The following is a 15,366-nucleotide window of genomic DNA, read 5'->3' as shown; positions in this document are numbered from 1 at the left end:
CACATCAGAGATATGATGTGCCTTCAATTAGGAAGTACCTAATGGATATTAGTACAATTTAGCTTTGTAATTAAAGTTCTAAGAGCTGTGCAAATTAAACATTATGATTACAAAACATTAAAACAACATTGATGGCATTAAAATTGCATATTTTTAGTGACCGTATAAGCTAATGCTTTATAAAAGAAGAAAAAGAATGGGATGTGTATTGTGCTCTGCATGGAAAAGATGATGATGCTGTTCCCATTATCAGAGCCCAATTTGTAAGCTTGAAAGCATTTTTAAAAAATGTCCTGTATACTGCTAATGCTAGACTGTGCTTTTATGGCACGGTTCATGCTAAAATACGGTGTGGAGCTCTGCTCAGCTCTTGGACAAATGGGGCCAAGTTTCTTTTCCTGTGTGGAGGGGGAAGAGAAAGGGCACCTCTCAAAAGTCTAGGGCCAGATTTTTAAAGGTATTTAGGCAGTTAAAGATGCAGATAGACACCTAATGGATTTTTCAAAAATGCTAAGTCACCAAACTCCCATTTTGGCCGTTAGGTTCCTAGGAGTTTTTAAAAATCACACCAGATGTGCATCTTTAGATGCCTAAATACTTTAAAAATCTGGTCCTTCATGCTGGCAGTGGCATTATATCCATATATGCTTTGTGCTCTCTGAGTGAAAAGAAATGTGATTTAAAACCTTCTCTCCTCTGGTGCATAGAGGGAGAAAGGATCTCTTCCCCACCCCACCCCCCTTCGCACTCCCAACCAAGCCAGGTCATAATCGAGCCCACAATTTAGTAATCTTCAATTATATCTTAGAAATTAGTCTTAATTGTTACCTTTACTCCGAAAGTTGAGAAGAACCTGAGCTGTCAGAGTTCTCTGTGGTGAAGAGGAGGTATGTCACCTTTCTGATATTGTGATTGCCTTTCCACAATCTATGGAATCCCTTCCACCAAGACTCTGTGGAGTAAGAGCATCATAGCTTTTTGTCAGTGGGGATACGCTGGTGGGGTGTGCGTTAGGCAACAATAGGGAGACCAGCTGACAAGAAGCAACAATGAAAACTTGAATTGATAGAAAAATAGAGGAAAAGTTGAAAGAACACTATTCGTTGTTCATCATATTCCTGTAAAGTAATTACAGTAGTAGGAGTTTTGCACCAGATACTCTGTTCCAAAATAAAACTTTGCCCAGTAACTCTACCACAGAAAGGATTTCACAAAAATGTTTAGTGAAACAATTAAATTTTTATAATGGTAATAAAAAGGTAATCATCATCCCTTTAAAAAAAAAATGAAGATCTTGAGTTCCAAATTTGCTTCTTGGTGCTGCCTCAAAAGAGGCAAAACAGTCGGTAAAATACTCTGAAAGAGCAGATTTCTGATAATACAGGGGACTCCTTAGCTGCTATAGAACTGGCCTAGACTAGTCCACATGTTTTCACCCTGCCCCTGCACCTTCCCAGTTTCTACCATGGACAGTTAGGGTCAAGCAGTGGCATGCCAGGGAGAAGGAGTGCATGGAGACAAGTGTTTGTCCCTTAATCTAATAATCAGACAATACTATCAGAGTAATTCAGCTGATATAACCAAAAGGAGCCCTTGAGCTGCTCAGTGTTATGTTGGGGACCATTTTGGCTCCCATCTGGTCCAGGACCTGGGAAGTAGAACGTTGTAAGCTTGATGAAGTGAAGTTGAGCTCAAAGAGTTCATATTACAAGGTTAGATGTGACAAAAGGTAGTCCTGCAGCATCTAATTTTGTGAGTGGTCTTTACCCGTAAGAATAGTCCCATTTTTCACATAAGAATAGAAAGTATTTACTAGCAGCTTGTGTTGCAACATTTCTCAAATCGCCTGTTGCTTGAGATTGAGTTTAAAGTTGTGCTTTGTAATTACGATATAATTTAGACTTTTTTCAGTTTGGATGTGACATAAGCATATTAAATTACCTTGATGTACTGCAATTTATCATGCTCATTAAAACTGAGAAACCCAAAGTGTTGTTGGTCATTAATCATGGTCAGTCATAAAACAAAAAAATGGAGTGTGATATATCTTGGACATCCATGAAACAGGATTAGTTTGAATTTTCAATGAGATCATAAAAGATGAATGCTAATATACAAAGGTGCAGAGTCGGCAGGCACATGACATGTATCCTGTTCCATAAAATGTTGAATTTTCTAGCAGTGATATTTCGTATTTTGGCAGTTGTGGGGTTTTTTTGTTTTGTGTTTTTGTTTTGTTTTTTTGGGGGGGGTTGGTTGTTTTTTTGGGGGGGAGGGGTTGTTTTTCATTAGATCTTATATTGATACTATACTCCATATATAATTGTTTGTACTATGTTAATCATATTGTGTGCAATGGCTTGTGACATCAGAGAGGAAGTGTGAAATACTTGCTACAACATTATTCTGGGTGTCAGGTTCTGTTCCTGGTTTTGCAATGGATTCAGTATGTGATCTTTGGCTGAAGTCACTCAACAGATCTGTGCTCGGTTTCTTTGTCTGTAAAATGGGGATAATTATATTTACTTATCTCAAATTAATATTTATCAAGCACTTTGCTACCTTTCTCCTGAAGATCTCAATGACATGGCCATGAAAACAATGAGACACAGACACAGCAGTGTGGTTAAATGCAGGAGCTGCAATGTTATTATCTTAAACTACACCTTAACTGGAGTGAACAGAACCCCACACCTAGCTGGTGTGGCCATTCCAATGAGGGTGCTAGGAGGCAATAATGATGGAAACAGGAATTATAATTTTTGGTCAAGTGGCCTAAGCTTTATGAAACCTTTGATTTAAAAAGATATGACTTTGAGGTACTCAGTCCTGGCAGCAGTGAAAAAGGGGAGGACTTCTGCTGCTCTAAGCAGCTATGGGTCTTCCCCTTATCTGTTGCTTAAATCCCGAGAATCCTAACTTTTCCTGGGTCTACCTACTGCATATTATGCCAGCGAATACTGAGGCCTGTAGCCATTCCAAGGACTGACCACTGTATGAGGTTACCACCATGCTTCAAGCAAATGCCCATGTCCCCCTGTGAATCAATCCCTACTATCAAGTGTGAGTGGTGTGTTGCCCAACTTGCAGAGAAGGGCATTATCCCAATTCTGAGACTAGGAACACCAATCACCACCACTTACGTATCCTGGTTCAGGGGAATCCAACCCATGTGGCCAGCACCAACCAAATCAGTTGTGATCCTGTGAATCAAATGCAAATGAATTGTACCAAACAGACACAATTAATTACTAGTAGTTGGTGCCTGCTATAGCTGATGCTGCTGAATCACTTCAGGGTCGTGATGTGTTTGTGCAATTCCAAACTATTCAATCACTTCATAGTCCAGTTGTGTCCATGCAATCCCATTTGTCCATAATAGAAAAACAACAATTTAGTCATACATTTTTTTTCTGAATTACTGAATGATTGTTCAAGAGACAGCTGCTCCTTACAGAAGAGAAATAATGCAGTGCTAAAATATCAGCTGTAATCACCAAGTCTGACACACGGACTTTAAGTGCTAAAACATTTTTTGTTTGTGTTTTTTTTTAAACCAAAGATTCTCATCTCTAGCTGCAAGCAAGAAAAATGGTAGATTTTATATAGCACAAACATCCTTTGGGTATTTTTGCAATACTTCAAGAATTGCTATGGTCTGTATCCTACTGACCAATTTAAGTGAAGACAGCTTTTGTTAGGAGCTGAAGGCTTGGTTTAAAGGATAACATGACAGTGGCTGAAAGTACAAGTTTGCACAAAGGGGTTCTGTTGCATTGTCCTTTCCCTTGAGGGGAGAGATTGCTATGGATGAGACATAGCACTGACGCATATTTTTTGTGCAGGTATTGAATAAACACAAAGAAGAGGTTGTTTTCTAAATGGTGACATGTCATCTTTTCAAAGCATATGAAGTCATTTGTCTTTTTGAATTGTACCCAATGCAAAACTGTCATGTAGAAATAAACAGAAGTGAGCATCAGCCACATTTCAGACACGAAAACATGATGATCTAAAGTAACAGCTGTTACTTGATGAAAAGTTGATGGGGGAGAAGGGCCAACAATTGCAAAGGGGGAAAAAATAAAATGTTATCACCCCTGCAAGAATTGTTGGGGACCAGATGTTGAAATCTAGTATAGTCTATTTATTTCAGTTGAGAAAATGCTGTAAAAAATGTTAATCAAATGTTTTTATGAGCATTATGTTATATTACATTATTTTATAGACTGGTGTTCTTGGTATTAAATCATTACACTATAGTTAAAATCACTGCACAACAGGATCAATGTGAAAGTACAGTTACTATAAAATAATGAGAGATCTATATTGTGACAAAGTTTTGGTGGATTTGCTTGCCTTGGAGCCTCATGGCAGCCCTCAGTTTGGCTGTTTTCATGAACCCACAGTCCAGGTCAACTCCTCCTGTGTCTGACCAGGAGTTGGGAGGTTTGGGGGGGGGAACCTGGGCCCGCCCTCTACTCCGGGTTCCAGCCCAGGGCCCTATGAAATGCAGCTGTCTAGAGTGCCTCCCTGGGCTACTTCCCCATGGCCTCCTCCCAACACCTTCTTTATCCTCACCATAGGACCTTCCTCCTGGTGTCTGATAATGCTTGTACTCCTCAGTCCTCCAACAGTATGCATTCTCACTCTCAGCTCCTAGCATCTCTTGCTCCCAGCTCCTTACACACACACCACAAACTGAAGTGAGCTCCTTTTTAAACCCACGTCCCCTGATTAGCCTGCCTTAATTGATTCTAGCAGCTTCTTGATTGGCTGCAGGTGTTCTAATCAGCCGGTCTGTCTGAATTGTCTCCAGAAGGTTCTTGATTGTTCTGGAACCTTCCCTGTTGGGAAACGGAACGTCCTTTGCTTGCTCCTCAGCTATCTGCTTTCTATTCTTTCCTAAAGCCCCCTGGCTTGGATTTTTCTTACTTTTGGACCCAGCCTAGTTTCCCTCCCCCCGCCCCCGACTGGGCCAGATGCTTTTTGTTTCGTTTCGTCTTTCTGCCGTTTTTTTGTTGCTGCTGAGTGCTGGTCAGCTGCCAAATTGCCGCCAGCACCCCCCCACACACGCCTGTTCCCGAGCGCAGCTATTTGTCTTAGCTGAAATCCCCAGAGGAGGAACACCCCCGCCAACAAGAAACCCCCACCTCCCCAGCCCTCCGCATGACGCCTCTTATTATTGCAACCCTGAATACCAGGGGCTGTAGGATGGCTCTCCGCAGGTCCCAGGTGCTCTCTTACCTTCGGGAAGGGGGGTACTCTGTAGTTTTCCTGCAGGAGACCCATACGGACCCGACCGCCGAGGACAGGTGGCGGCTGGAGTGGGGGGAAGGGGCATACTTTAGCCACTTCACGACTTGGCAAGCTGGAGTGGTGACCCTGTTCTCCCCCAACCTACAGCCTGAGGTGCTAGGGGTCACTGAGGCCATGCTGGGCCACCTGCTGCACCTTAGAGTCCGTATGGAGGGGTTCATGGTCAATTTTGTTAACACCTATGGCCCGCAAATCAGCTCAAGGCAGCCACAATCCTATCAGCGGGTGTCCGACTTTCTCGGCACCCTAGATTCGCACGAGTGCCTGGTCCTGGGAGGGGACTTCAACACCACCCTCGAGGAACAGGACCGCTCAGGGGCCGAGCCGAGCCTGGCCACCACGAATATTCTCCGAGGGATAGTTGAACATCACTCCCTAGTGAACGTCTGGAGTGACCATCACCCAGATGACACTTTCATGTTCACTTTTGTCCGGGTGGAGGCCCATCGGTCACACCACTCTTGGTTGGACCGTATTTACTTATCCCGTTTCCATCTTTCACAGGCCCACTCCTCCGCCATTCGGCCGGCCCCATTCTCCGACCATCACTAAGTCACCGTAATGGTCTCCCTCCGTGCAGAGAGACCGGGGCCGGCCTATTGGCACTTTAATAACAGCCTGTTGGAGGACGAGGGCTTTGTGATGTCCTTCCGGGAGTTTTGGCTGGCCTGGCGAGAGCAGTGGCATGCCTTTCCCTCGGTGCGGCGATGGTGGGATCTCGGGAAGGTGCGCGCCAAGCTCTTCTGCCGTGACTAGACTCGGGGCACCAGCCGACGGCGAAATGCGGCGATAGAGCAGTTGGAACGGGAGGTCTTAGAGATGGAGAGGCACCTGGCCACCAACCCCGAGGACCCGTCCCTCTGCGGAGCGTGCCAGGAGAAGCGGGAGGAGCTCCGGGCCCTCGAGGACCACCGGGCCCGAGGTGCCTTCGTTCGGTCCCGCATCCGCCTCCTTCGGGAGATGGACCGCGGCTCCCGCTTCTTCTATGCCCTGGAGAAAACAAGGGGGGCCAAGAAACACGTCACCTGCCTTCTTGCGGAAGACGGCACCCCCCTCACGGATCCGGTGGAGATGTGTGGGAGGGCCCATGACTTCTACACAAGCCTTTTCTCCCCGGATCCGACCGATCCTGGCGCTTGCGGGGTGCTCTGGGAGGAACTCCCCACGGTCAGCGTGGGCGACCGAGACCGACTAGAGCTGCCTCTCACCCTGGCCGAGTTCTCGGAAGCCCTCCGTCGCATGCCCACCAATAAATCTCCGGGCATGGACGGGCTGACCGTGGAGTTTTACCGCGCGTTCTGGGACATCCTTGGCCCAGACCTAGTCACTGTCTGGGCTGAGTCCTTGCAGAGCGGGGCCCTCCCTCTCTCGTGCAGACGAGCGGTGCTCGCCTTGCTGCCGAAGAAGGGGGACCTCCGCGATTTACGAAACTGGCGTCCCCTCTCACTCCTTAGCACGGATTACAAAATCGTAGCGAAAGCACTCTCGCTGCGGCTAGGGTCCGTGATGGCGGACGTGATTCACCCAGACCAGACCTATACTGTCCCGGGTCGCAGCATTTTTGACGACCTCTTTTTAGTCCGAGACCTTTTGGAACTCGGGCGGAGAGACGGTCTGTCGTTCGCCCTCCTGTCTCTCGATCAAGAGAAGGCGTTCGATAGGGTAGATCATGGGTACCTCCTGAGCACTCTGCAGGTGTTTGGATTCGGACCTCAGTTTGTGAGTTTTCTCCGGGTGCTGTATGCCTCCGCGGAGTGTTTGGTTAGGCTCAACTGGACCCTGACTGAACCGGTCAGCTTCGGGCGAGGAGTGCGGCAGGGGTGCCCCCTCTCGGGCCAGTTGTACGCTCTGGCGATCGAGCCTTTCCTCTGTCTCCTCCGCAGGAGGATGACAGGGTTGGTGCTGCGGGAGCCGGAGCTGCGGCTGGTCCTGTCGGCGTATGACGATGACGTACTCCTCGTGGCCCAGGACCCGGGCGACTTGGCGCGAGTGGAGGCATGCCAGGCCATCTATTTGGCAGCCTCCTCCGCCCGAGTCAACTGGGTCAAGAGGTCTGGCTTGGCGGTGGGGGACTGGCAGCAGGTGAGCTCCCTCCCACCCGCGCTTCAGACCATCCAGTGGAGTGCGGGTCCACTGCTCTATCTCGGCGTTTACCTTTCCGCCACGCACCTTTCCCCGCCGGAGAACTGGCAAAATTTAGAGGGTGGGGTGATAGAGCGGATCCGGAAATGGACGAGGCTACTCCGATGTCTCTCCCTCCGAGGGAGAGCACTGGTGCTTAACCAACTAGTCCTGTCCACGCTCTGGTACCTGCTCAACACCCTGACCCCGGCCCCGGGTTTCCTGACCCACCTCCGGAGATTGATTCTAGAGTTCTTCTGGTCAGGAATGCACTGGGCCCCTGTTGGAGTTCTTCATCTACCCCTGAAGGAAGGAGGGCAGGGCCTGAAGTGTCTGTACACTCAGGTCCGCGTTTTCCGCCTCCAGACCCTGCAGAGGTTCTTTTATAGGGCAAGTAGTTCGGCGTGGAGCATACTGGCGCACGCCTTCCTGCGCCGTTTCCAAGGGTTTTGATATGACCGGCAGCTCTTTTATCTTTCTCCGAGGGGTTTTCCGCGAGACCTCTCCAGGCTGCCGGTCTTCTACCAGGACCTCCTCCGGACCTGGAAATTGTTTCTAACAACCAGGTCCGTGGCAGCCACCGTGGGGGCAGATCTCCTCACGGAGCCCCTGCTACACAACCCCCAGCTCCGTGTGCAGGTGGCGGAGTCCCGCTCGGTGCGCCAGAGGTTGGTCCTGGCGGAAGTCACGAGGGTCGGAGACCTCCTGGACTACGACCGGAGAGACTGGCTGGATCCCCTGATGCTCGCTCGGCGCATGGGGCTCTCCAGCCTTCGTATCCCCCGGCGCGTACTTCAGGAGGTGAAGGCCGCCTTGACCCCCGCTGCTCGGGCTTATGTCAACCGAGCCTTGCGCGAGGGCGCACCCTGCCCATCCTCTACCCCAGGCCCGCCGGACCTTTCCATTGGGCCCCTACCCCGTAGATCCCAACAAACCCCTCACCCTTTCACTGCAAGCCAGCTGTATGAACTGCAGCCGGTCAGTTTTCAAATTGCACCACAGAAATATTTATACACACTCACGCTTCACACCCTTCATGCCCACACCCTGGTGTCCCGCCCCGATACAAAGTAGCGGGACCTCCTGCCACCTTTGGAGGGTGAGCAACTTCGATGGGCCAGCCTGTATTCCACTTTGGTCCCGAGGCCTGTCGGGGACATCAGTTGGCGGCTCCTTCACGGAGCTGTGAGCACGGGTGTGTTTCTGACACGGTTTACCCCCCTCCCAGATATTTGCCCTTTTTGTAATGTGAGGGAAACCCTGGCGCACGTATATTTAGAGTGTGCCAGATTGCAGCCCCTTTTCCAGCTCCTCACAAATATTCTATTGCGCTTCTGGCTTCATTTCTCCCCTCACCTTTTTATCTATACACTTCCCATCCGTGGCCCCACAAAGTCGCGGGATCTCCTGGTCAACCTCCTCCTAGCCTTGGCTAAAACAGCCATTTATAAAACCAGAGAGAGGAGGTTGGCCCATGAAACGTCCTGCGATTGTGGGGCCTTTTTCCGATCCTCAGTACATTCACGTATCCGGGCGCAGTTCCTCTGGGAGGCGTCCACCGACTCCCTTGATGCCTTCGAGGAGCGGTGGGTGCTGTCCGGGGTTCTCTGCTCGGTGACCCCGTCTGGTTCCCTCTGTCTGACCCTTTGATTGAGGGGAAGAGCGAGAGACGGCAGCCCCAGCCGTTGCCGCTGTGGATACCATCATTACTGTCATCTAGGAGGGGTCCTATAATACATGGGTGTCTACCTCCCCCCGCAAACCGCCCACCCCACAGCCGGGCCCATCTTGCCGGGCACTCTCAGGAGAGGGAGGATCGGTGACACTGGGCGCGGCACTAGGTAACTCGAGGGGGTGGAAGACCACGAGTGTCGAGGAAGCCCCCCTGCTCTAGGCCACCAGGTAACTCAGGAGGGTGGAAGACCATGAGTGTCGAGGAAGCCCCCCCGCTCTGGGCCCAGTCTAGCCTGAACACTTCTCCCTCCTGAAAGCTGCTGTGTTATACCTTCTGTTTGCGTTGTTTTGTTGCATAGTTGTTTTGTTTCCTTTGGTAATTCTTGTAAATGTTACCAATAAACTTCTTTTCTGTTTAAAAAAAAAACAAAAAAACCTTCCCTGTTACCTTACCAAGGGAAAAGGGACCTACTAAACCTGGGGCTAATATATCTGCCTTCTATTACTCTCCTGTAGCCATCTGGCCCGACCTTGTCACAATATATTGTGGCAAGATGGCAGATTTTAGTTTGGTGAGTCCTGCGCTTTTCTTGGCGGGAAGCTAAGATGCCACCCTCTGCACCTGCTCTTGGGTGCCAAGGGCCCCGCTACTAGCCCGGGAAGGTGGTAGAGGAGGGAAGTGGGGGAGGGGTCTGGGTTTGCTCCTCGCTCTGAGTCTCGGTTCTCTCAACCCCTGTGGGTTTCTTCCCTCATCCCCCTTAGGTGGGGTTACCCTCGATCCTTAGATGATGTGGGGGGAAGGGAGTCTCCCTATCCTGCTGGGAAGGGTCTCCCTTACTCCAATTCTCAGATCTTCCAAATCTCTCTCTCACCTCCAAGCTCCAGTCCTTTCTCCTTCCTCCTCCATCTGCCTGATGCAGGGGGGTTTATTAGGTTCCTAACAGGGCCTTAATTGACTGCAGGTGCTCCAATTAACCTGCAGCCACCTTCCCTAGTCTACGGGGAACCATGCCTTAATTAGCCTTGGGCTTATATATCTAGCACTCTCCCTCTGCTCCCTGGCCCTCCTGTGTCACATATTCACCCCCCACTCAACACCACAGGGTTGAGCTACTTGGGACGAGAGACAGTGTTGTCGTGACAGGCTGTCCGCATTGCCGTGTTGGCTTCTGGCTCTATGCTGTATCTGGAAGTGGAAAGGTTGTAGGGATAGAAACCATCTAGTCGCTTGTGCATTCCTCTCCTTGTTTGTGTGCATCCATTGGAGTGTGGCATGATCTGTCGCCACCCAAGCAGGTAGTACTGTAGAATCTCCATGGCCCATTTAACTGCTAGGCATTCTTTTTCTACTACGTTGTATTGTTGCTCCCTGGGCAGGAGCTTTCGGCTAAGGTAAAGGATTGGGTGCCCCTTATCCCCCACCATCTGTGAAAGGACGGCCCCAAGTCCTACCTCCGAGGCATCTGTTTGTAGGATTAATTCCTTTATAAAATCTGGGGCTATGTGCATTGGATGACTGCAAAGGACCATCCGTAGGTCCGTGAAAGCTTCTTCTTTGGTCCACTTAACTGTCTCCGGGCCCTGAGCTCTTATCTGGTCCATCAGAGGTGCTGCCCTTGTGGCGAAGTGAGGGATGAACCGGCGATAGTACCCCACTATCCCTAAAAATGCTCTGACTTGCTTCTTGCAGATTGGGTGGGGCCATTCCTGTATTGCCTTCACTTTGTTCCATTGGGGCTTCACCAGTCCCCTTCTGACTACATACCTGAGGTATCTGGCCGCAGCTAACCCAATTGCACAGTTGGATGGGTTAGCGGTGAGGCCAGCCTGTCTAAGAGCATCTAGTACCGTTTCCACTTTCCCTAGGTGCATCTCACAGTCAGGGCTATGGATTACCACATCATCTAAATAGGTGGCAGCATACTTGGCATGTGGTCGAAGTAATCTGTCCATCAATCGTTGGAAAGTCACCGGGGGCCCCATGGAGCCCAAAGGGGAGGACGGTATATCGGAAAAGGCCATTGGGTGTAGAGAAAGAGTTTTTTTTTCCTTAGCGTCCTCAGCCAGGGGGATCTGCCAGTAGCCTTTTGTCAAGTCCAAGGTGGTTAAGTATAGGGACTTACCTAACTGATCTACCAGCTCATGAATACATGGTATTGGGTAGGCATCAAATTGGGATACCTCATTTAACTTCTGGAAGTCATTACAAAACCTCAGGCTGCCATCAGGCTTGGGGACCAAGACAACAGGACTGGACCACTGGCTGTGTGATTCCTCAATCACCCCAAGTTCCAGAATCATCTTTACTTCTGCCCTAATTTCTTCTCTTTTTGCCTCTGGTATGCGATAGGGTTTTATTGTCACCCTTGCTCCAGGACAGGTGACCATGTGCTGGATCAGCATCGTATGGCCTGGTTGTGTGGAGAACACGTCTTGGTTCCCCTGGATCATTTTGACAACCTCTGTTTGTTGTTCTGAAGCTAATTCAGGGGATATCTTTACCTGCCCTTGTGGGCCATCTGCCTGCTATGGAACCGGCAGGACAGCCAGGCACGTCTCCCGATCATGCCAGGGTTTCAATAAACTGACATGGTATATCTGCTCTGGCCTTCAGCGGTCTGGCTGCTTCACCTTATAATTCACCTCCCCAGTGGCTTCCACGATCTCATAGGGTTCATGCCAACTGGCCAGGAACTTACTTTCTGTGGTTGGTACCAGCATCAGTTCTCCTGGTTGAAATTTCCATGTTTTGCCCGACAATTTTAGTAGGTTGGTTGGGACTCTTGTGCTTTTTCCAAATGTTCTTGTACTATGGGGGTTACTTGGGGTATTCCATCTCTCATCTGGGCTACATGTGTAATGACGTTCTTCCCTGGGTTCGGTTGTTCCTCCCATTCTTCCTTCACAATGTCTAATATGCCATGTGGGTGGTGTCCATACAGTAACTCGAAGGGGGAGAATCCAGTAGATGCTTGGGAAACTTCTCATATTGCAAACATTAGGTATGGGAGGAGGGTATCCCGCTCTTTTCCGTCTTGGGCCACCACCTTTTGGATCATGCTTTTGAGAGTTCGGTTAAATCGCTCAACCAGACCATCTGTTTGGGGATGGTAGACCGACATTCACAAGTCTTGGATGTGGAACAGGGTACATAAGTCTTTCATTACTCTCGACATGAAGGGAGTCCCTTTGTCTGTCAGGATCTCCTTAGGGATGCCTACCCTAGCAAAAACCTGCACCAGTTCTTTTGCAATTGCCTTGGATGTGGGGTTTCTTAAAGGAATGGCTTCAGGGTACCATGTAGCATAGTCCAGAATGACGAGTATGCTTCGGTGCCCCAGGCTATTCTTTCAAGTGGGCCCACTAGATCCATTGCTGTCCTTTCAAAAGGTACTTAAATTATAGGCAAGGGTACCCACGGGGCTCTTAACTGAGGTCGGGGGCTATGCAGCTGGCACTCTGGGCAGGAGGTGCAATAGTGTTGGACTTCTGCCCATACCCCTGGCCAGTAGAACCTCCTTAGGACTCTATCCAGGGTCTTGTCTACTCCTAAATGTCCCCCAAACAGATGACTGTGAGCTAACTCTAATACGGCCCTTGTGTGCTTCCGTAGCACAAAAAGCTGTTCTACTACTTTCCCTCCCCCCCACCCCCCCGTACTGGCACTACCCAGTACAACAGATCCTGCTTGATTATATAGTAGGGCCCTGGGCCTTTGGTTTTCCCTTCTGCTTGCACACCATTTACTTCTACTACCTCCTCCCTCGCATTTGCATACAGTGGGTCATCGGCTTGGTCCTGCCCAAAACAGTCGTGTGCAGGACCGATCTGGCCTGATTCTATTGGAAGGGGCTCCCCTTCTTCTCTTGGGGTGCTTCCGTTTGTGCTGGGGGCCGTTTCTGGGTCTCCTCGGGACCTCCTCCCAACCAGGGCAGCTCTTTGGTTTGCTGCCAAAATCCTGGTTCCTAGTCTTTTGTCTGCTCTCCTTTCCCATCTGGATTTCCAAGACTTTCCAGGGAGTGAAAATAACTCTGGGGAAAATCCAGCAAAAATTGTGCTAGGGTCATCCATGGGTGGCTCAGACTTTGCTCGGGGTTTACTTCCCTCCCCTAACTCATTGTGGGGGGAGTAAGCTCTCGAACCCAGGAAAGTCCCTGCCAATTAAGACTGGATAGGGGAGCTTGGGGACCACCCCTGCAGTCATCTTGGTACTGTTTCCCTGGATCTTGATCTGTATTGGAATTGTGAGGTAGAAATTTATTGTGCCATGGACACATGTCACTCCAGTGATCTTGGCCTGGCTCAGTTGGTCTTGCCCCACTAACTTCCCTGAGACAATGTGACAGCACTCCCAGAGTCCACCAAAGCTATGGTCTGGATGCTGTTCATTTTTACCGGCCTGGTGTACTCATGTGGGGCCATTGCGACCCCTACCAGGCTGATTAGTCCACATTGGTCCCCGGGATCCCACAGATTACATTGCATGGGCTGTTCCCTATTGGGGCACTGGGCTGCTATATGCCCCAACTCCCCACACTCATAACAGGGATATCTCATCCCGGAGGTTGCCCTCTGTCTTAGACCCTCTGACTCGCTCCCCCAACTCTCTCCCCCTGGGCCTCCAGGTCCTCTTGGGGCCTCAGGCTGCTCCTTGGAGCCTGCTCTTCCGGCTATGGCTTTCCTGGCGTTCTCGATGATCTGGGTCCTCTGATGATCTGGGACTGGTTTCCTGAAACACAATGTTCCACCTCCTGGGGTTTCAAACAGTTCATGGGCTGCCAGTTGTCTCTCGACAAGGGTGACCAGTTCATCATAGGTGGAGGGGTTATTCTGGCCTACCCAGGCTTAGAAGCCCGAGGGTAGTCCCTTCATATAGTGGTCCAGCACCAGGAGCTCCATCATTTTCTCTGAGCTGAGAGCTTCCGGGCGTAACCACTTTCGGGCTAGTGGAATTAGGTCAAATAGTTGTGATTGTGGTGTCTTGTCTTGGCAGTACTGCCATTCATGGAACCTCCGGGCTCGCAGGGCCGTCATTACCCCAGCCCTGGGCAGGATCTCTGCCTTCAGTTGGGGGTAATCTGCCACCTCCTCTGCAGTCATATCATAGTAGGCCTTCTGGGCCTCCCCGCACAAAAATGGCACGTGGATGCCTGACCACTGGTCTTGGGGCCAGGCCTCCCACAGGGCTGTCCTCTCAAAGGCCAGGAGGTATGCCTCCACATCATCCTCCCAGGTCCTTTTCTGCAGACAGTAGCTGGCCCGTATGGTCTGCATCCGATCATACCCGCGACATAAGGGCCTTCACCTGGTTCACTAGTTCCTGCAGTATGGCCCGATCTTGGGTGGCCTGGGTCATCAGCAGGTGATTGGTCTCTTGCTGCAGCCGCATGGCCTCCTGCTGTGCAGCTGCCTGGACTCGGGTAGCCTCCTGCTGGGCGGCAGTGGCTTGCACCAGTGCTTTGACCACATTCTCCATTATGAGACAGTGTAATTGTGATTGTAAATTGTAAATTGTGATTGTAAATCTCCCCTGGACTATGTTCACGGCGCAGAAATCCTACTTCTCACACCACATGTAGCAAGATGGCCGATTTTAGTTTGGTGGGTCCTGTGCTTTTTTTGGCAGGGAGCTAAGATGCCACCCTCTGCCCCTGCTCTTGGGTGCCAAGGGCCCCGCTACTAACCCAGGAAGGTGGTAGAGGAGGGAAGTGGGGGAGGGGTCTGGGTTTGCTCCTCGCTCGGAGTCTCAGCCCCTCTCAACCCCTGTGGGTTTCTTACCCTTGTCCCCCTTAGGTGGGGTTACCCTCAGTCCTTAGATGCTGTGGGGGGAAGGGAATCTCCCTATCCTGCTGGGAAGGGTCTCCCTTACTCCAGTTCTCAGGTCTTCCAAATCTTTCAACACATCTCCAAGCTCCAGTCAGTCAGTCAGTCAGTCAGTCAGTCAGTCAGTCAGTCAGTCGTCGTCGTCGTCCTCCTCCTCTGTCTGCCTGGCCCAGGGGGGTTTATTAGGTTCCTAACAGGGCCTTAATTGACTGCAGGTGCTCCCATTAACCTGCAGCCACCTTCCCTAGTCTACAGGGAACCAAGCCTTAATTAGCCTTGAGCTTCTATATCTAGTACTCTCTCACTGCTCCCTGGCCCTCCTGTATCACAATATACACACACACACACACACAAGCTATAATTATTAAATAAAGGATACATGTACTAATAATCGATTTGTAGTGTTGTAAATATAATTGTGAATAAATA

This window comes from Lepidochelys kempii, chromosome 4, assembly GCF_965140265.1.
Source record: "Lepidochelys kempii isolate rLepKem1 chromosome 4, rLepKem1.hap2, whole genome shotgun sequence".
NCBI lineage: Eukaryota > Metazoa > Chordata > Testudines > Cheloniidae > Lepidochelys > Lepidochelys kempii.
Note: the sequence above shows the minus strand (reverse complement) of the source record.